This window comes from Talpa occidentalis, unplaced genomic scaffold (genome assembly GCF_014898055.3).
Source record: "Talpa occidentalis isolate TD23 unplaced genomic scaffold, MPIMG_talOcc4v2.1 talOcc4.9, whole genome shotgun sequence".
NCBI classification, from domain to species: domain Eukaryota; kingdom Metazoa; phylum Chordata; class Mammalia; order Eulipotyphla; family Talpidae; genus Talpa; species Talpa occidentalis.
In genome coordinates this window covers 92,604,005-92,624,021 of record NW_023605305.1, presented here as the reverse complement: position 1 = coordinate 92,624,021, position 20,017 = coordinate 92,604,005, and positions in this window count along the sequence as shown.

The window sequence follows — 20,017 nt, the reverse complement described above, 5'->3', positions numbered from 1 at the left end:
TACTTTCACGCCTGAAAAGGCCTCCCGGATACTTTGACTTACAAGTCCAGAGAGCAAACGTCCATGCCGTACTTTCTGACTTGACCTCTCGCCATGCAGACCAGCTGAGGACCTTTCTCTGGAATCAGACTTGACCCAGAGGGACGCTTGGGGTTGGGTAGAGGGAGGGCTGAGATCTTTCTCACCATCATTTCTTATGTTCTGCAAGAACACTCGAGTTTTTTCATGTGTTATATTATTGTTGTTGCTGGTGGGGGGAGTGGTGGTAGGGCATGTGTGTTAGTTTTCCGTGACAACAAACAAAAATCTGAAATCTCCCTTTCTCTCCCTTGCTTGGGGTCTCACACTGCTGGCTGGTTAGAAGCAAAGAGCTCTGCAGGTGCGAGGTGTGCAGAGGAGCTCCCAGAGCCAGGACTTCCCAAGCACAGGGCTCTTCCAGCCTCCCCCTACCTGCCCTCTGCCACCCTGAGTTCTTTTTCTAAATCTCTCACCTAAATCTTTGCCTCCTGTTAAGTTCCCAGGGTGGCATATTTGTGATGTCGTGCGGAGGCTGCTGTCCAAAAATAAACTATTGTATTGAGTGGGGAGTCGGGGGTGGGGGAGGCTGCATTTGAGCGCCTGCCAGCCAGCCAGGGCGTTCGGTAGCAGTTATTGGTTAATGTCTGCAAATTTTCTTTTTCTACAAAAAGCTAAATGGGGCTCATTAAGCTCCTCTGGTGTAATTTTTTTTAAAAAAGAAAGGACAAGTTAAAAATAGCCAAAGCACAAGTCTCAGAAGCAATGAAAGCCTTAGTTGTTAGGAAGAACTGGTGATGAGTTCTGGGGAGAGGTTTTCAACAATTGAAATCTGAAGTTCCGCAGGAGCTAAGGGACCCCAACAGGAGGGGGAGAGTAGGGCTGGGTGAGAGGGTTTCTAGGGGTAGAATGACCCCCATTCCACCAGTGGCCTCTGCTCATATTCTATTCAGTTTTGCTTTTACCAAACACTAACACAGAGCTACCAGTTGGTGACATTACAAGTTCCTGACTCTGGTCTGCTTAGCATATCGGGTAACTGGTGTCATCCATGAGAGTGGGGACTGGAAAATCTGAAGAACTGCCTGGATTTGAGGCAGCAGCTATGGGAAGAAGACAGCTGCCCTGACTCATCAAGGCATGAGACAGTCCTGTCCGCTGCCAGCCAATAGTAAAAGGATGAGCAAACAGGTAACCAGCGGGTAAACACAGCAGGAGGTGTGCTCACGTGTCCCTCCAAATGATGCCTGTGCTGAGAGCTGAGTAGGAGGGCTCATGGGGCAGCAAATTATATTCTGACACTTCCCTGCCCAGGTTTTCATGTTGGTGAAAGGAAAGGCCAGGATAGCCCAGGAGATGAAAATTAGTCATCAAGGAGCACTCAGTAGCCTGAGAGCTTTAATGAGGGCCTGTGCTGGCCTGGACAGGAAGGGGCTGCTTCTGGACACAGTGCAGAGAAGTTTGGCCAGAGGGGCCTGCTTTGCTCTGATGGCTGCCTCCTGCCGCCAGGGCAGGGCTGACCACTCCAGTCCCAGGACTTAGCGCCTCTCTTGGTCTTACCTATGCTAATGTGGATTTTAATTTATGCATACAATAACTGGGATACAGGCCAGAGGTGAGGAGGGTGAGAGGATTCACCAGAGACAGAGTGGGGAACAGAACAGGTAGACTGACTGAAATACGCTGCTGAGGGGAGCAGCTGGCAAGACAGGAGAGGTCTGCCGAGCCATGTGGGTAGCTCCCAGGCGAGCTGGGGGTTGAACTCGTGCTGCAGTGGCTGCGGATAGCTTCACAGTGCTGTGCTTAACCCCTTGTGCCACCAGGGAGGCCCAATGTGAATTCTTAAACACAAGAATCTTTCCTGCTTCTCCCTGCCTCTTGGAGGGACAAAGAGCAAGGTGGGGGTGGGAAAGCAGAATTCCTTCTGCAGGAGGGCGAGAAGAGCCCCAGTCCCTCCCTGCCTGAGATGGGTCATCTGTGGGACCCACAGGGTGGACTTAGAAGATGTCCTGGAAGCATGGTCCAGTGATGACTCATGGGGCTTGGACTCTCTCCTCTGCTTCTCTGCTTGAGAGCAATGAAGGGTTGGCATGCAGGTGGCAGGAGGTGTGAGATGGAGATGAAAGGAGAGACAGCCATTTGGCAGGGAGGTGGTAGAGAAAGCATGCATCAGATGGGAACACTGAGTGGGTGACCTGTGAGGCCCTTGGCACCTACAATGCCATAGTTCCTCAGGGACTGGGGGAGTAGGGTGCTAGTCTGGGAAGCAAAGGGCAGGAGGAGTTACAGCAACACCGCTCAGGAACCCAGGCCCCCTCCTGCCTGCTAAATCATCCTCTATGTAACTCAACCCTGTGGGCCTCATTTCTTCAGTGCAATAAGGATATTACAAACCACTTATCAGAGGCTTATTAGCTGCCAGGCACCATGTGTATCTACTTTATCTCATTGATTCATCAGCCAGTCCCAAGTTCAAATCCTGATGGTGCCAGTAAATATTTGGGTCACTTTAGGCCAACTTCTTAACCTCTCTGAGTCAGTGTCCTCAGGAGTAAATTTTGAACAATAAATGCATTTCCACTGCATAGTTGAAACAGTGAAAGGCATCACTAGTGGATATTCAGTAGCCCTAAAGCTTTAATTTAACCCCAGGCACAGTTAGTTAAAGCATGAGAAGTGCTTAGCAGGGTGCCTAGCGCGGGGCTTCATCCTGCTAATCATTGCTGTTATGTGCCAGGATTATTTTATCATTTTTAGGCTTATTTTACACATGCAGCCAAAGTTATAAGTACTCTGGTATTCCGACCTGGGATCGTGGGACTTTAAAACTTGGCTTTTTTCCATTCTGCCTTGTAGCTTTTTAATACTTATCTTACATTATGTGGCAATTATAAGACTCAGAGTCATTTGAACTCTCCTGAGAGTAGAATGGCGTCATCCCTGGTTTCCTATTAATAGTAAAACACACCGGCCTCACAAAATGATTTCACTTTAAATGTCACACCTTCAAGTTCAGGGACGGTCTTAGACATTTTTGCCTCCCAGGTGTTCAGCAGAATGCCTATCATATCAAAAGTGCTGGGACACACGTATTGAGTTGAACTGAATCAGATTCACAGTGTAAATGAAGTTGGTATAGTAATCAGGACTTCTCAGCTCCCCTTGGCCACTCCCTGGGTGACTGTTGCACCCCAAAGGTCATTGTCTTCACACTTAACAACCCACTGTGAGTTAAGGTGCTTTTTCAGTTTCTGTCTTCACAGTCTTCTTCACAGTTTACTCATGCACTTCTTTGACCAGTAACCATATGAGCCAAGTGCATATAAGGTTGTCTGCTTGGTGCTGTGATACAATAATGACCAAGGAAACCAAAGTTCCTGCACCCCCTCCCCACCTCAAAGGGATACAGAAAGTATGCAGGCAGTGAGGTAGGAACAGAGTGACTAAGAAGACACAGAATGACATGTGCGAAAAGAGACCAGGGGCCTCCCTGGTGGCACAGGGGTTTAAGTTGCAGCACATGAAGCTATCCGCAGCCACGCAGCAGGGCATGAGTTTGATCCCTAGCCAGGGAGCTACCCACATGGTGCAGTAGACCTCTCCTGACTCACCTGTTGCTCCCCTCAGCAGTGTATTTCAGTGGATCTGCCTGTTCTGCTCCCCACTCTGTCTCTGGTGAATCCTCTCACACCCGGCACCTTTGGCCTGTACCCCAGCTCTTGTGTGCATAATAAATAAATATTTTAAACAAAACAAAACAAAACAGAGACCAGGCTGGACCTCCCTCTGGTGGGAGAGGTCTAGTGAGCACAGGGATGTGGTGCTGAGTGCTCCTGTACACCCCCCCCCCCCCCCCCCCCCCCGACTAAGGTGATAAGATCACTGGGAGCTCCCTGAACTGAAACACCAGGGGAGCAGGAGCTACCCAGGTCAGGGCCCAGGGAGGAAAATACGTTTTAAGCAAAAATAAGTTTGGGGAAAGTGCCCACCCAACAGGGACCTAATGAGTAGGAAAGGGGGGACAGAGTTCCCACTGGGGAAAAAAAATGTATAGAAATGAGGCAACTTGAGAAAATGCCCAAAATAACAGCAACAAACAGCAAATGATAGCAGATGATGTGATATATTCGTGCAAATCTACTCAGAAGAATTCAACAAGAGATATCATGTCAAAATGAGATTCACAGACCATGTGTATCAGAACCCCCCGGGATGCTTGTTAAACATGCAAGGGCAGGATCCTGGACCTTGGGACTCATGTGTGCAGGGAGGGAGGGGGGATCTGCAAGTTCAACAAGCATGCAGGGTAACTAATGACTATCCAGGGCTGAGAACCAATGTGGGTGTGTATTTGTTAAGTACCTTCTGTGCCTCAACATGTTCCTACAGTCAGGACCAGAGAGGAGTGGTGTGAGCTCAGGGAGTGGGCAATGCAGACCCGGGCCAGGAAGGCAGGGTGCTCTCAGAGGTACGTGAAGAAAAGGGAGGCTGTTTCTGGTAGGTGAGGTTGGAATTAAGCCACAAGGGCATGAAAAACAATATGCAATAATTAATTATAAATTACTATTTGGAGCAGAAGGGCAATGCTGTGGAGTAGCCAAGTTTTAGCTAAAGAAATTCTAAGGAATTTTGCAAATGAAAGTTATTTAATAGGAATAGTAATATAGACAATGGGAAACTGTTATATAGTCGTCACAGAAAAAGTCCTAGCACAGTGGAAATGCTATTGGAAGGATGGCTAATAGTAATATATTCTTGCATTTATGAAATTGGACACATCGCTTAATTTCACTGAACCTTGGAACTTCTTGATCTATGAAGAGGAAATAACAAAACCTACTTTTTAGGGTTCTAAGAATTGAATGGTATATATGTGAAAAATCATATTTCTAAGTCGAATAGCCAACTTAGAAATTCAGAATGTGACTTGATTTATGTTAGCCAGAGCTACCTAAACAGGATGATTATATTGAAAGTGCTCAATGTCTGGATTCTCTGGATTTATAGTTCTTGACCCTACTGGGCCTTGTTGCTCCCAGATCAACCAGTGTGGTCTGCATGTTCTGCCTACTGAAAGGACTATTCTGTACTAGTGCTAAACTAAAACAATAACAAAAACAAAAGTCATCATCACACACACCTTTCATAACACATCACATGCCTTGTGATGACCAGCCCCATAATTATTTCTGTAGCTGTGTGCTGTGTGTTTCCTGTCCTGTTTGGCGCTGGGGTGGCTCCCTAGGAGTCGAGTCTCCAGCCTTCTCCTGGCTCGCCCTCTGGTGGTGGATACAGTGACTTGTTCAGAGAGCCAACTAAGGATACATTTTCTGATCTTGGGAAAAAATGTCCTAAAGTTAATGTGGCCTACATATAAATAGCATCTTTAACAGGAAGCTACACATTGACACTAAGGCCAAATTACTTGTTAATTGTATGCCCATGATGTCAATGACCAATTCACTACTTTTTTTCTTGAAACAAAATCTCTTTGGAGATATGGTGAAGATAGGACTGAAGACACAAACGTGCCCCATGCTGAGGCTTCCTCTTCCACAACTTCAAGGTAACTGAGAATGCTCTCTTCAATTTTTAAAAATTATTTCACTTACAGTTTTCTTCTTTGCAAGAGTGAAGATATTACTCAATTGGGAGTATAAGGAGTCTGATTTCTGGTGCTGGTTTTGTTATTGGATGACCTTGGTTAGGAGACTCTCCTCTGGATCTTTGTTTCTGCAAATACAAAATAAGACATTTAGGCTCTATGATCACTTAGGTAGCTTCTAGTATGTGGCTCTTTTCCAGATAGAGACTGAGCAGGGAGTGGATATCACACAGGAGTCAGAAGACCCATCTTCTTATCTCTGTTCCAGCATTTACCAGTTCTGGGACCTTGGCCAATAAATCTACCTGTCTATACCTTAGTTTCTTTATCTGTAAAGTGAGAGAAAGACCTGTTCTGCCTTATTTGTAGTTATTTTGAGACTCCACAAAGATGCTATTCATGAAATACTTTGAACACTATAAAGTGTAATAGGTACTAAAACAAGGGCCCCTTCTTAGCCATCTCTTTGTAACAGTTTGTGACAGTTAAGGACTTTTTTTTTTTTTAAGATTTATTTATTTATTTATACAAGCACTGGGTATGGTCAGAAGCGCGGGAGGGTGAGAGAATTCACCAGAGCCAGAGCAGGGAGCGGTGCACAGACCTCTCCTGCCACCAGCTGGGGAGCAGCCGGGGATCGAAGGGAGCAGCCCGGGATCGAAGGGAGCAGCCCGGGATCGAACCAGCGCCGCGGAGGCTTTGGGCAGTGTCGCATCCCAGCGCTCAACCGTTGCGCCACCGGGGAGGTCCCAGTTAAGGGCTTTAAAAACAAACATCTGAGTTTAAATCTCAAACCTACCCATTAGTATCTCTGTATTTTCTGTAACTTTAAGTAAATCTAGGTCTCAATTTTATTATCTATAAACGAAGAGCGATCAATACTATTAGGGTGATTAAATAAGATATATTTGAATGACTAATCACAGTACCTGGATGTAATAAGAGCACAATAAATAAATACTATTAGTTTTCTCTAATCAATTTTATTATAACATTTAATGGGTAAAGAATTGAAGAAAGTTAAATGATTTTTTGCAAGTTACCAAAGACTTTCTTCTTAGATCCTTGAATGGCATTCTTTTTAGACACACCCTGTAGCATAAATCTTTAATTCAGGAATGTGCTGAAAAGACCATCTCTACAAGGTCTCAAATGGTATGAAAATGGCAGATTAAAGTCTGTGCTTGGTATAGAGCTTTTTCTGGCAATCGACTTGAATAGCCAACTTAGAAATTCAGAATGTGACTTGATTTATGTTAGCCAGAGCTACCTAAACAGGATGATTATATTGAAAGTGCTCAATGTCTGGATTCTCTGGATTTATAGTTCTTGACCCTACTGGGCCTTGCTGCTCCCAGATCAACCAGTGTGGTCTGCATGTTCTGCCTACTGAAAGGACTAGAGTCTGGACAGATGCTGCTCATTACTGAGTCCTTGACTCAGACTGGAATCACTAAATCATGTCCCTTAAAAAATAAAAACAAAGACAAATGTGGAAGTCCAAAGAAGATCAGAAGACCATGGTCACAGCAAGAAGTTGTGATGTGTGTGTCTGTGGACCAGTGATGACTATTAAACAAGTATGTTCTCTTTGATTCCTCCAATCATCCTTGCCATCTTGGGTTAAGAAGTTTTGCAAAAACAATCTAGGAAAATGCTCCATGGGAACTAGTGGGCCTCATCTGTCAAAAATATTTAGAGGGCTAAATGGACAGCTTCCTTCCATGTCAAGGGTGGCAACTTTGTGTCAAAATTCCCCCCAATAGATTTTCACAAATAACCTCTATTTTCACATTGTGTAACTGAAAGGAGTGCCCAGGTTGCAGAACAATAGTGACAAAAGAGGCCCAGAGTCTCCTTTCACTGTCTTGTCAGAGGGAAGGACAGCCAGGAGTATGTCAGGAGAAGGCTGAGAGAGAATCTTCCTGCTATCAGGTGAGCAGGCTCACTCTTCCATTTCTCCAGTGTAAAAATTATGACTCCAAATAAACAAAACAAAAGGTCCGTCAAAAACTACACCAATAACAACCCCCAGAAATCCGCCTGTAGAATTACGGTTACCAGAGGGGGAGGGGAGGTTGGAGAACAAAGAGTGGAGGAGGCCCAATGGGCTATGTGGAGAATGAGGGGGGCCTTGGCAGTGGTGTGGTGTGGTGTGGTGACATGCGTCTGAGGAGCTGTGACCCTATACTTCTGAATTCCATACAATGTTGTGAACCAGTTACCTTAATAGGATTAAAAACTGCAAGCCTTGGGCCTCCCCGGTGGCACAGCGGTTGAGCGCTGGGTTGCGAAGCTCCCCGCGGCCTCTGTGGCGCAGGTTCAATCCCCGGCTGCTCCCCGGCCACCGGAGGAGGGTCCCACATGGCGCGCAGACCTCTCCTGCTGCCTGCTGCTCCCCTCAGCAGTGTACTTCGGTCCTTCTGCCTGCTCTGCACCCCGCTCTGGCTCTGGTGAATTCTCTCACCCTCCCGCGCTTCTGACTGTACCCAGTGCTTGTATAAATAAATGAATGAATAAATAAATTAAAAAAAAAAAACTACAAGCCTTCCTCCAGCGATGTAGCTAAGGTGATGTGCATTCACCTTAGAATCAGGGTGATGAGATGTTTTATAGCCAAGCAGCAGTCAAGTTGACATGGGGTGGGGGGTGGGGCATCAGGAATGAAGAACTTGTCATCAGGAATGGTGAACTTGTCCTGAGTGCTCCCCCTCCAGCCAAGGCCTTCAAGGAACATGGCCTCAGAGGCCTCGGTACCTGTGGGTAGGTCTGCTTTCTGTGACGCTTCTTTGTTTACAGTGTCCCAGGACGTGGGTTGAAGAAGATTGACACTGAAAGGGCCCTCATTCTGCATTTCAAAGTCTCTTGCTCATATAATTAGGAAATAAAACACTTTGCAACTTTTCAAGTCCCACTAAACTCTCATGTCTCTTGAAATAAGTAATACAAACCTTTACATAAGAGCCCATTTTTTCCTGCAGAAACAGACTATAGTCAGAAAATTGACTAAAATACCAACTTAGTCACTTATTAGTGGTGTGACTTATGACAGGTCCTCAAGGGCTAAAAATAGAGAACTTATGTCCTACCTTCCCTACTGATCCCAAAGGGGTGGTTATGAGAATAAGACTTTAAGTGGGATAAGTTTTATGCAAAAATTGGAAACTGAAAGGCATACTTCAGGGTAACTGCCTGGTCCCTTGTCCCCTCCCAACAAATATTTGTGGAACTGGCTGCTAGAGGGAGCTATGTGGAAAGTCAGACGTGTAGCAAGCCAAGCCCACAAGGACCCATTTGGGGCTTTGCCTTTGCTTACTGCCTTCAGTCACTTGCTCTATTCATACCTAAAACTGGCTTCAATTCCCATCAGCCACACTATCCCTACCAAATCGCCAAGGCCACAGAGTGGATCAGATTCCCCAAAACCATCACAGCAGCCTGGACCATCCCCCTATCACTGACCATATGCCCAGTGTCACACTTGTAAGTCTCCTAATATATGCTTGCATATACTGGGAGGCCACTGCAAGAGGCCCCTGTGGACCTAAGAGAGAAGAATGTCCAGATGCTTGTAATGACCTCACTGCTCTACCCCCAGCCACACTGGGTTAAGCCACACACTGGAATGGAGCCGCTCAAACTAAAGTGCATAGCACCACCTCTGGAGCTTGCAAAGTGTGAATTTGATCCAACTGGACTCGAGTGGGACCTGACACCCAGCTCTGGGTGCTGCCAATATTGAGGGTCCTCAGAGCACCCTTGGGGTGGTGAGACTGTAAAGACCCGCCAGGACTGAGTCACCTCTGCTTTGCATTCCTGTGCTTGGTGGTTTGCCCACCCTGATCTCACACTCAGCAAAAGCGGGTGCTCTCCCTCCTCCCGATCACTTCCCCTTCCCCAGGCCCTTCCACTGACATCCAGGCCCCCTAGTACCTCAACAACTTCTTAAATTTGTGAACCCCTCTTCCCTGGGGGCCCAGGTAGCCTCCCTGGTTGGTCTCTCATTCATTGCTGACTGTGGCTGTAGAGCTTCTGTCTCAAGTCCTGCCTCCTGCCACTACCTTGGGTGGTTCTCTCATGCCCTGGATGGCCCTGGTCCTTGGCTTCCATGGGTCTCCGTCTCAAATTCATCTTCTCTGCATTTCAGTTCAGGCTTCACTTCCAATGACTATGCTTGACCTGGAAGTCACCCCAAAGTAACCATTTCTCATAAAGTATTTCAGAAAGGTCACTCTGACCTCAGTTTATGACCTCCTTTATGGCTCTTCATACCCCCTTTCTCACTGCTTCTGTGAACTTTCAAGATTCCGCACAGCCTGAGGCCTTGCCTGTGCTCTCCCTCACCTCTTCCCTTCCAGATCCAGTCCCTGGAGGGTCACTTACATCCCCTGCAGCTTTCTTTCATGATGTAATTGAAAGAGTAGGAATTGAACCCAATTGTAAAGCAAATATCTCCCCTAGCCACCCCCCATCCCTCCTAACTACCCTGAAGCTCCCCTGGTTGAGATTCTCCCCTACCCCCTAGCTTGTCTGCTCACTCATAAATCAGGATGAGTGCTCTGGTCACTTTACCTCTCAGGACAGTGTCAGTTTAGTATTGATTGTGCCCAGGCCACGGGATTAGTAACTGTGGGTGATTCACAGGCAGCCTGCTGTGGGCAGGAGGCTGCAGCAGGAAAGAGGGAGGAAGTCAGCTGCTTCTTAATTTACAATGCCACTCAAAATCCCCCTTTAGCCACTGATCTTGGGGTTGAATGCTCTATGTTGGAGTAGTTTTTTTTTTTAATGCTTTTAAAAAATTTTATTTATTTATTTATTTATACAAGAACCGGGGTACAGACCAGATGCACAGGAGGGTGAGAGGATTCACCAGAGACAGAGTGAGGAACAGAACAGGCAAACTGACAAAATACATGCTGAGGGGAGCAGCGAGCGAGACAGGAGAGGTCTGCCTCGCCATGTGGGAACCTTGCCGGCCAGCCGGGATTGAACCAGCACTGCAGAGGCTGCAGACAGAGCACAGCACTGTGCTCAACTGCTTCAACACCAGGGGAGGCCCTATGTTGGAGTAATTTAAGAATGACCCTTTGGGCAAAAAGTCCTTTGAAGTGTCAAGTCAAGTCACAGCACACTATTGGATATTTACTTCTATTTCACGGTAAGCTCACACCTTTGACCTGATGTCAGTGGAGTGAATTTATTTCCCAAATTATACCCTCTGCGTTCCTCCCTTTAGATTCGCAGGCACAAGGCACCAGTAGGTGCCAGTCAAACACCCTTCACCCTCAGCCAAGGGACACATTCCTGTTGCCCCCAGAAAGTCTCCCCACAGCTGCCAGCTCTTCTGCATAATGGGATTTTGGAGTGAACAACACACTATCCATAGACCAAACCCTCCTCCTTCTGCTCCAGCCTTGCTCTCAGTCTCTCCAGACTTTTTCAGAGGCTGGAGCTTGGTACTTAGTTAAGGATTTAACACTAGCCTTAGCTTCCTCCTTCGCAATCCTGCACAATTGAGCTAGCAACTCACTCTGGAACATGGGAACACTTGCTACCAATCATCTTGTGTCTGCAACCCAAGCAGAGTGTAAAGCCCATGTTAACATCCTGTGACGTAGTTTCTTCTTAGTAGCAATGCCACAACTGTTTTGTAATTACTGATTCCTGTCCCTTCACCCCCTCTTTACCTCCAGAAACCATATATATTCAAAAGCAATTAACAGCTTTTTTACCAAAACCTAGCCTCCAAAGTCACTTACCATCACTACCGCTATATTCTCTTGGTCACACTGACCAGGGGATTGCCCAAGGGTGTCAACACCAGGGGTCAATTATTTAGATATAAATATATGTGAAAATATATATGAAATATATATACAAAAAATATATGAAAACATATATGTGAAAATATAAATGAAATATCATTCTTTTTTTATTTTATTTTAAAAGGTTTATTTATTTATTTATACAAGCACTAGGTACAGTCAGAAGCACCAGAGGGTAAGAGAATTCACCAGAGCCAGAGCGGGGAACAGAACAGGCAGACTGATGAAATACACTGCTGAGGGGAGCAGCGGGCGGCAGGAGAGGTCTGCGCGTCATGTGGGACCCTCGCCCAGTGGCTGGGGATCGAACCGGCGTTGCAGAGGCCGTGGGCAGCTTCGCAGCCCAGCGCTCAACTGCTGCGCCACCAGGGGAGACCCAATGACATATCATTCTTGCCTTTAATCATTTCCCCCTTCCTTTATTTGAGTCCATAGGTATTTTCTTTTCCAAATTTATTTATACTTTTGCTTTCCCAGTCCTGGAAATTATAAATAAATTTATTCTTTTATTTAAATATTTAATTTTCACCAACCATCAATTATCCCTTGACCCTCCTCCCTTTCGTTTAACAGGGTCTGTCAGTTTTTATAAGTATTTTGCTTTCTGGAATTGTCTGCATGTAAACGTCCAATATTTGTTTTTATCACTCTGTCTTGCTTTACTGCACCTAACTCCCTCCATTTTGCTATAAATGGCAACATTTCATCTTTTCTTCTGGCTGAATGGCATTCCATAGTGTGGACATGCCACACTATATCTTTGTCACTCAATCTGCTGTCAATAGGCAACTCTTACTTTAAAAGGGCACAGTTTGCGATTTTCCTTCCTCCCTCAACCTGCAGTCTTTTACCTGAGTATGTTACAATACTTTTGTTAGGTTTAGGCAAAATTTTCTGCAACAAAGAGACGCCAAAATAAACCAGACTGCTCTCCCAAAAGCAGCTGCTTAGACAAGGGAGAGATTGCCTATTCCTTCCGATGCCAGTCCAGAAGGGAGGAGCAGCACAGGGTGGCTTCCCTGGTGCTCTGAGGTCATCCAGAACTCAGACTTCTTCTATTTGTGCCTCTGTCCCTAGAGAACTGACCTCATATGCAGGGGCAAAGCTGACTCACAAGTGCGAAAGAGGATGGGGATAGGGTGTGAAGAGGTAAGGGCTTCCCTGATGAGAAGAAAATTGCACTCTTCAGTCTGGGATCCTTTGCTTACATCCTATTGGTCTATGTCATATGACCATGCCTACCTGCAAGGGATTATTGCTAACTAGTTATGAAACTAGATGTAAGTGACTTTTACCATCTCCCCCCCTCACCCCCAGACCTCAGCTTTCATCATCTGTAAAATGAACATGTTGGACTAGGTCAGTGATTTCTATCTTCCTGGCTTTAGACTTGGAAGAAACTGTGGGGTCATTATAAGGAATTTTAGGAAATGTTTGTGAATCAAGCAGTTTCTGTCAAGGGAATAAATAACTCATATATGTATATTTTACTGTTTGTAGTTAATTTTATTTAAAATTTATTTTAAAGTCCCAATAGGTATTTTTCTTTCCTAAAGTCTAGAATTATAATTACTTTCATATAGAAGACAGTGACCTTTTTTAAGATTGAAAAAGAATTTTTGTATTTGATTTCCTAGCATATAATAGATGCTCAAGAAATATTTGTGCTGCAAGTGGTTAAGTCTCCCTGGTGGTATAAGGGGTTAAGTCTCAGCTCTATGAAGCTGTCACTGCAGTACAAGTTTGATCCCCTGCCAGGGATGTAACCCACATGGTGCAACAGACCTCACCTGTCTCGCCTGCTGCTCCCCTCAGCAGTATATTTCAGTAGATCTGTTCTGTTCCCCACTCTGTCTCTGGCAAATTCTCTCACCACCGCCTACCCCCACACCTCTGGCCTGTACCCCAGCTTTTGTATGCATAAATAAATCTTTAAAAAATATATTTGTTGACCGGATTGGATAAAATGTAGGATACCATTGAATAAGATGATCACTTTGGTCTCTGCTAACTCCAAAATCTTATGGATTCTTTAACTCTGAGGCAATTATCCTGCTTGGGTTTTACTGTAACCAATCACTTCTGCATAATTGGAACCAGCTCTGGTCCACTGCATCGGTTCCCAAATACTAGGAGACTTTTCTGTTTCACATATAAATAATAGCCCTGCTCACTTAATATTCACATCTTCAAAATCCCTTTCTGGAAATAATTTTCCCCTGTTGTAAAAACGAAAGGTGGAACTGGCACAGCACTCTTTGAAAGTTTTGCATTATAGATTCATTCAGAAGCATGGATTATGTCTGCTTGGAAGGGTAAAATTACCAGACAACATTGCAAGTCTACAATGGGGAGAGGGGAAATTTCCAAGGTTATTCATATAACCCCCATGACTTATTACTTCATTATACAATGTTATTAAGTTCTAAAATGTTTACATTGAGAACATGAGATGTGTTGACATGTAGGCTAAGGAAGCTTCTGGTGCTCTATCCATCCCTCTGAGAACTATCCTGGACAGAGGGATCTCTGTGGGCTGGTCACCTGGTCATTTTATTTTCATTGGCTTGTTCTTATCTTTTTCATTGAGTTCAGGGATGAGGAAGCTGAGACTCAAAATGCTGCCCAGAGGTAGGTTGAATAGTCTGTGTGACCAGTTTTATTTCTGGGCTCCAGGCCACTTTACCTTGCTCAGTCTTACCTGCAGGTAGAATGTAATGGCATTTGAGGCCAAAGTCCAACTTTCCCTTGGATCAACATAGTCCTCCATATGTACACAGACTCAAACACTTCTTATAGGGTTAGGGACGTGTGGGTGATGGACTCGAAGGGTTCTGAACTTCCATCCAGGTGATCTATTTTACTGTGTGTAATAACATACTGCCAAGTTATTTAAGAGGAAGATTTAATGTAGGGGAAGTGGGAAATGCACATGAACACAGACTGCTGTGAACTTGATCTTATAACACAAGGAAATTACTTTGCAATGTGACAAAGCACAAATTTAAAGCTAGAAGGTTTGTATTCAGATTCTACTGCATGGTATAGGCTGACATGTTTTGTGTGTATGTGTGTGTTTGTGTGCATGTGATCTTATAGGAGAATTTGGAGCAAATCAGTTACTTTATGCAAATACAAAAAATATTTGGCAAATACTTCTTGAATTTTTATGATAACTTTTAAACTGTGACATTTTTGTCATTTAGTTAGAATATATTGATGCTAATTATATGTATTTTACCTAAAAGGATTAGAAATGCTTCCCGAAAAAGATTTTTCACATTTTTGCTTTCATTCTACAAATATGTATTAGTGATTTTAAACAAGGTTTTCTCTATAATCCTAATTGAAAGATTTTGTTCCACAGAATCAACTTAGTAGGTAGTTGATTTGTTTTTTTATTATTTTTTAAAGATTTATTTATTTATTTATTTATTTATTTATTTATTTATTTATTTATTTATTTATTTATTTATTTACACAAGCACTGGGTACAGTCAGAAGCGCAGGAGGGTGAGAGAATTCACCAGAGCCAGAACGGGGAGCAGAACAGGCAGAAGGACCGAAGTACACTGTTGAGGGGAGCAGTGGGCGGCAGGAGAGGTCTGTGGCCATGTGGGACCCTCACCCGGCGGCCGGGGATCGAACCGGCGCTGCAGAGGCTGTGGGCAGCTTCGCAACCCAGCGCTCAACCGCTGCGCCACTGGGGAGGCCCAGTTGATTTGTTTTTAACAATTTGGAATTTTCTTGTTCTCCTGGTGAATGGTAAATGTAAACTTTTTAAAAACATGTGATATATGCACAAGGAATCTGAATTGTGACACAGTGAACTTACGGGTTTTTTTTCACTAAGTTAACTCAGTCCCTTCCTCAGGAGCACTTTATGTCTTGGAAAACAGACAAGCACACACACTATTGCTTGAGCTTGGAGAAAGGCAATGACACAGCTTTATCTCCAGAGAAGAAGCTGAGCAGATGGATACCCAGGGGCTTGGTTTAGTGAGGATGGTAAAGGTCGATGGGGATCTGCCCAGTAAGCCTCTATTCGTGGGAGGGCAGCAGGGGCTTCCAGAAGTAAGCAGATTATCTCCTATGCGCCCATTCTAAGAAAAAATAAAATTGGTGTTTCTTAGGAGAGGTCATTTTGCTGCATTTTTGGAAGGATCCATTGTCAGAACTCCAAGTTGTGGCTCGCCCAGACTTGGTGCCTCAGGGAAGCCTGAAAACTTTGTACTTGGAAGTCTTTTCTCTCACCTCCAACTTCTAGCTTCCGATTTAATGTGTCTGGAAATGGATGGATTTCAAAGTGTGGATTAAATTTATGGCAGAGCCTCACCGTGCTCGCCTGCAGGCAGGTGACTCAGTCCCCAGACCTCTTTATCCTCCGTCATGATTCTTAAAACTAACATTTCTTCGAACGTGCCATGAGCCATGCTGAGCACCTCACATAAATGGTCTCAGAATTTTCAAAAAACACTTAACTTCTGTTTATTTTGACTCCAGTTTCATGTATGAGAAAACTGAGTGTTAGATTCAGTGATTTGTCTAGGGGCACACTGTTAATAAGTGGGAAAAAGCCTGAGGCTGAATCTGGGCAACCTGACCTTACAGTGTGAACTTGTCCGCTGCTCAGACTTCCTATTGATGTCTCAACTACCAAACACCACGCCTCCAACTGTCTTCAGTCATCTGGCTACTGTGTGAGATACAACCTTTTAGCTCATGAAGATGCTCTAACTTGTCAAATGGTGTGCCCCATCTTTTGTAATATTTTAAACATAACTGACAACCACGTATTTATTAAATAGATGCTTACAGAGTGCTTACCAGTCTGACTATTAAAATTAACTAAGCACAACTGTATGTATATAGTATGTATTATCATATCACCTCCATTTTACATATGGGAAAATTGAAGAACACAGAGGTTAAGTAATTTGGCCAGGGAAGCAGAACTAATAAATGGGATTCCAATCCAGGCCACCTGCTAGTAACCATCACACCACATTCATCCATGTTCAGGGTATTAGTCGCTGGGATATTGACCGCATGCTCAGTCCTTATTCAGGGTGTTCTGGAATGGACTCTACCCTTCAGTTGCACACAAATTGCAATAATAAACCATTGCTCAGGAGAGTGTAAAGGTCAGATAGGCTGGCGTAGGCTTAAAGGTGTGGCTTTCATCTCCAGTCTCTTCTTCTTCCTTCCTATCTGAGAGCCAGTTTGGTTTAGGATAGCAGTGTGCCTGGTAGGAGGTAACCACACAATCAGTGTCTTGCCAGTGGGATGGCAGAGCAAGTCTGCTGGGCGGGACTTCCTGCACCACCACTACTTTCCTGATACGAAAGCCCAGATTGTTGGCATGCGCCTTTAACCCTTCCCTCTTGCCCTTTCTTTATTTCCTGGGACCCAGAAACAATCCCTGGAGTGGAGCAGCCATTTTGTAATCATGAGGACCAAAGCCAAAGGTGAAGGGTGAAGACGAGGAAGTCAGAAGCAGCCTGGTTTTTGTTGACTTTGTTGAGCAGCTGAGCCTCCCTCTGGCCTTCTTACTCTATGAGACAAACAACCCCCTATGGGGTTAAAGCACTGTAGTTAAGTTTCTGTCACAAGCAATTGAACAAAATCCTATTTTGCATAGACAAGTTCATGGAAGAGAAGTCCTTCTAAATTTTGAAGGTCAGGAATATTCAACTGGGCTGGAGGAAATGGAGGCCTTTCAAGGTGTAGGGTGCACCCTACCCCACAACAGGGGAGCAGAAGCTTAACCACGGTGGGTTAAGAAGAAGCTGGGAAAGCAGCTGGTGTGGGCAGAGCAAGGCTAACACATCCCTGTAGTGCCTAAAAAAGAACAAGAAGGAGCTGATGTGTGAGACAGCTCTAAGGGGCTGAGAGTCGCAACAGATGAGCCTTGGGCTGCATTGCGGATTTTCAACTGTGGTTTGAGCTTTTTTTTTTTTTTTTTAAACAAATGGTGGAAGGTACTGAGGAGTTTTGGACAAGGACATACTATTAACCAGCCAAGTAGAATTACATCCAGGCATTATATATAAAGCCAACTGGATCTTCACAGCTGGTTCACATGTATTTTGAGCATCCTACTGTGTGCCAGTCACTGTTCTAAGCCTAGATCAAGAACCTACAAGATGATGAAAATTCAGTTTCTGGGTCCTTAAACAAACGTTTCAGAAAAGGGCTCCTATTTTCCCTTTTCAGATAATAAAAAGTGCTGTGTTCTGAGGGGGATGGACTAGATTCGAATCCTCACTTTGTCATTAACAAACCATGGGACTTTGGGCAGGTTTTTTTTTTGTTTGTTTTTACAGATCTGTAGCTCAGTTTCCTCAGGGCATAATTTCTACATAGTTACTAAAAGTATTAGTCACATAGGTTAGTTATGAGGATTAAGGCAGACAGTAATGACTCAGTGCTCTCTTTCTAACTAATAGCAATTCCAGCTTTCCACTGTTGAGTCCCAAAGCATGGAGTTTCCTTGACTTGTTCCCCTTGGCAAATCCTATTGCATCTAAATTCAAAACATATCCAGAATCCAGTTGCTTTGTGACATACTCATTGTTATCATCTGGTTGTGGCCACCTTCATATATGAGGTACTACCTCAGATATGCACCCCACCAGGTACTCATTAGGGCCCACAGGCCCACCCTCCACCTGCTGGGAATATTGGTTGTTGCAGGCATACAAGTAGGTCCCTCTTGGGAATTGCCTTGACTGCAGACAGCTGCCACATTTAAAACTTCCCCAAGCTGGTAAGCTGGGCCAAGCTGTGTCTTGGCTGATGCAAAGACACAAAGAACTGGTCACCTTGGCTGTGGCAAGTAGAATAATGGCATGACCCCCAGAACCTGTGGAGAGGTCAGACTCCAAGGCAAGGGGGAAATTCAGGTTGCTAATCAGCTGCCCTTCACCTGGGGAGATTATCTTGGATCATCTGGGTAGACCAAAGCACCACCAGAGTCCTTGTATATGGAAGTCAGAGGTGGGGATGTGACGGTGGAAGCAAAGGGAGGAGTGATAGACTGCTGAAATGCAGGTACCCTCTAGACACTGGAGGAGACAAGAAATGGAAGATCTCCCTAGAGCCTCTAGAAGTATTTCAGTCCTGCCAACAGCTCAATTTGTCTGAATAACTCATTTTAGACTGCTGATATCCAGAACTCTAAGATAATAAATACGTGTCTTTTTAATACATTGAGTTGGTGGTTATTTGTATACAATTTTGGACAACTCTGAAGGAACACCCCAGCTCTAAGACCTCCCCCTGGGACTGGCTGTTTTGGTTGCCATCATTTTTAGGCTGGCATCTCCCTCTGCCTCCCTCTGCCTCCTGCAAGTCCCTGTGGGGTGTTTTCTGTAGCCTCCCACATGCAGTCCCCATCTCAGAGTTTGTTCTCAAAGAACCCATGTAAGACAGTCTCCCCTGTGGAGTCACATGATAGCCCCTAAATGATTTCTGTGCTTAGTTTCTTTAACTCTTTACAGTTTCTTCCTAACTTAGTAGCTGCAATGTCTTGATAAAACCATAAATTAGATCAAGGCATTCCAGGACTTTCCTGTTCACTCTGGAAAGATAAAAGGTCTAATTCCTTCCAATGACCTAAAGACCTCTCCTAATCTGCCCCGAACACCCTGCTGATACCTCTTTTCTGTTGCTTCCTCTGCTGCAGGTACACTGGCATCCCCGCTCTTCCTGACCATCCCAGGTAAATTCCTGCCCAGCGCTTCTGCACTGATGCTCTCCTCTGCTCCTTCACCACCTTTTCAACCTAGAACAGCAACTGCTCCTCATCTCACACTGGCACTTCCTATCCCTCTTACCTGCAGTATTTTTTCCCCCTCCGGAACTATAAAAAATCTGTACTATAGGGCCTCCCCGGTGGCTCAGCGGTTGAGCGCTGGGCTGCGAAGCTGCCCGCAGCCTCTGTAGCACCTGTTCGATCCCCGGCTGCTCCCCGGCCACCGGAGGAGGGTCCCGCATGGGGCGCAGACCTCTCCTGCTGCCCGCTGCTCCCCTCAGCAGTGTACTTCGTCAGTCTGCCTGTTCTGCTCCCCACTCTGGCTCTGGTGAATTCTCTCACCCTCTGGTGCTTCTGACTATACCCAGTGCTTGTATAAATAAACAAACAAACAAACAAATAAACAAACAAATAAATATCTTTAAAAAAAATCGATACTATATAACTTAATTATTTAATTATTATTTTGATGATTATAATTTTTCTCCTCCCAAGTACCTCCATCTACAAAAGCAAGTATTTTGTGCTTAGTGCTCAGAACTGTGCTGGGTAAATGACAGTCACTTTATAAAAATTTGTTGAATGAATAAATACAGGCACAGTGTTGAGAATAGTCCCTGGCACATAGTAAATTCTTGGTAGGTGTTAGCTATTATTTTTGCCAGTGGAGAAAAGGAAATGAGATTCCTGGCATTTCCAAAGTTGATCCTGTGATCCTGCAGGAAGAAGAAGATGATTAAGATTCACACAATTATATGTTAAGACCTTAGTTTCCTTGTTTTTATGTGTGTGAACCAATGAGCTGAATCTTAAAGA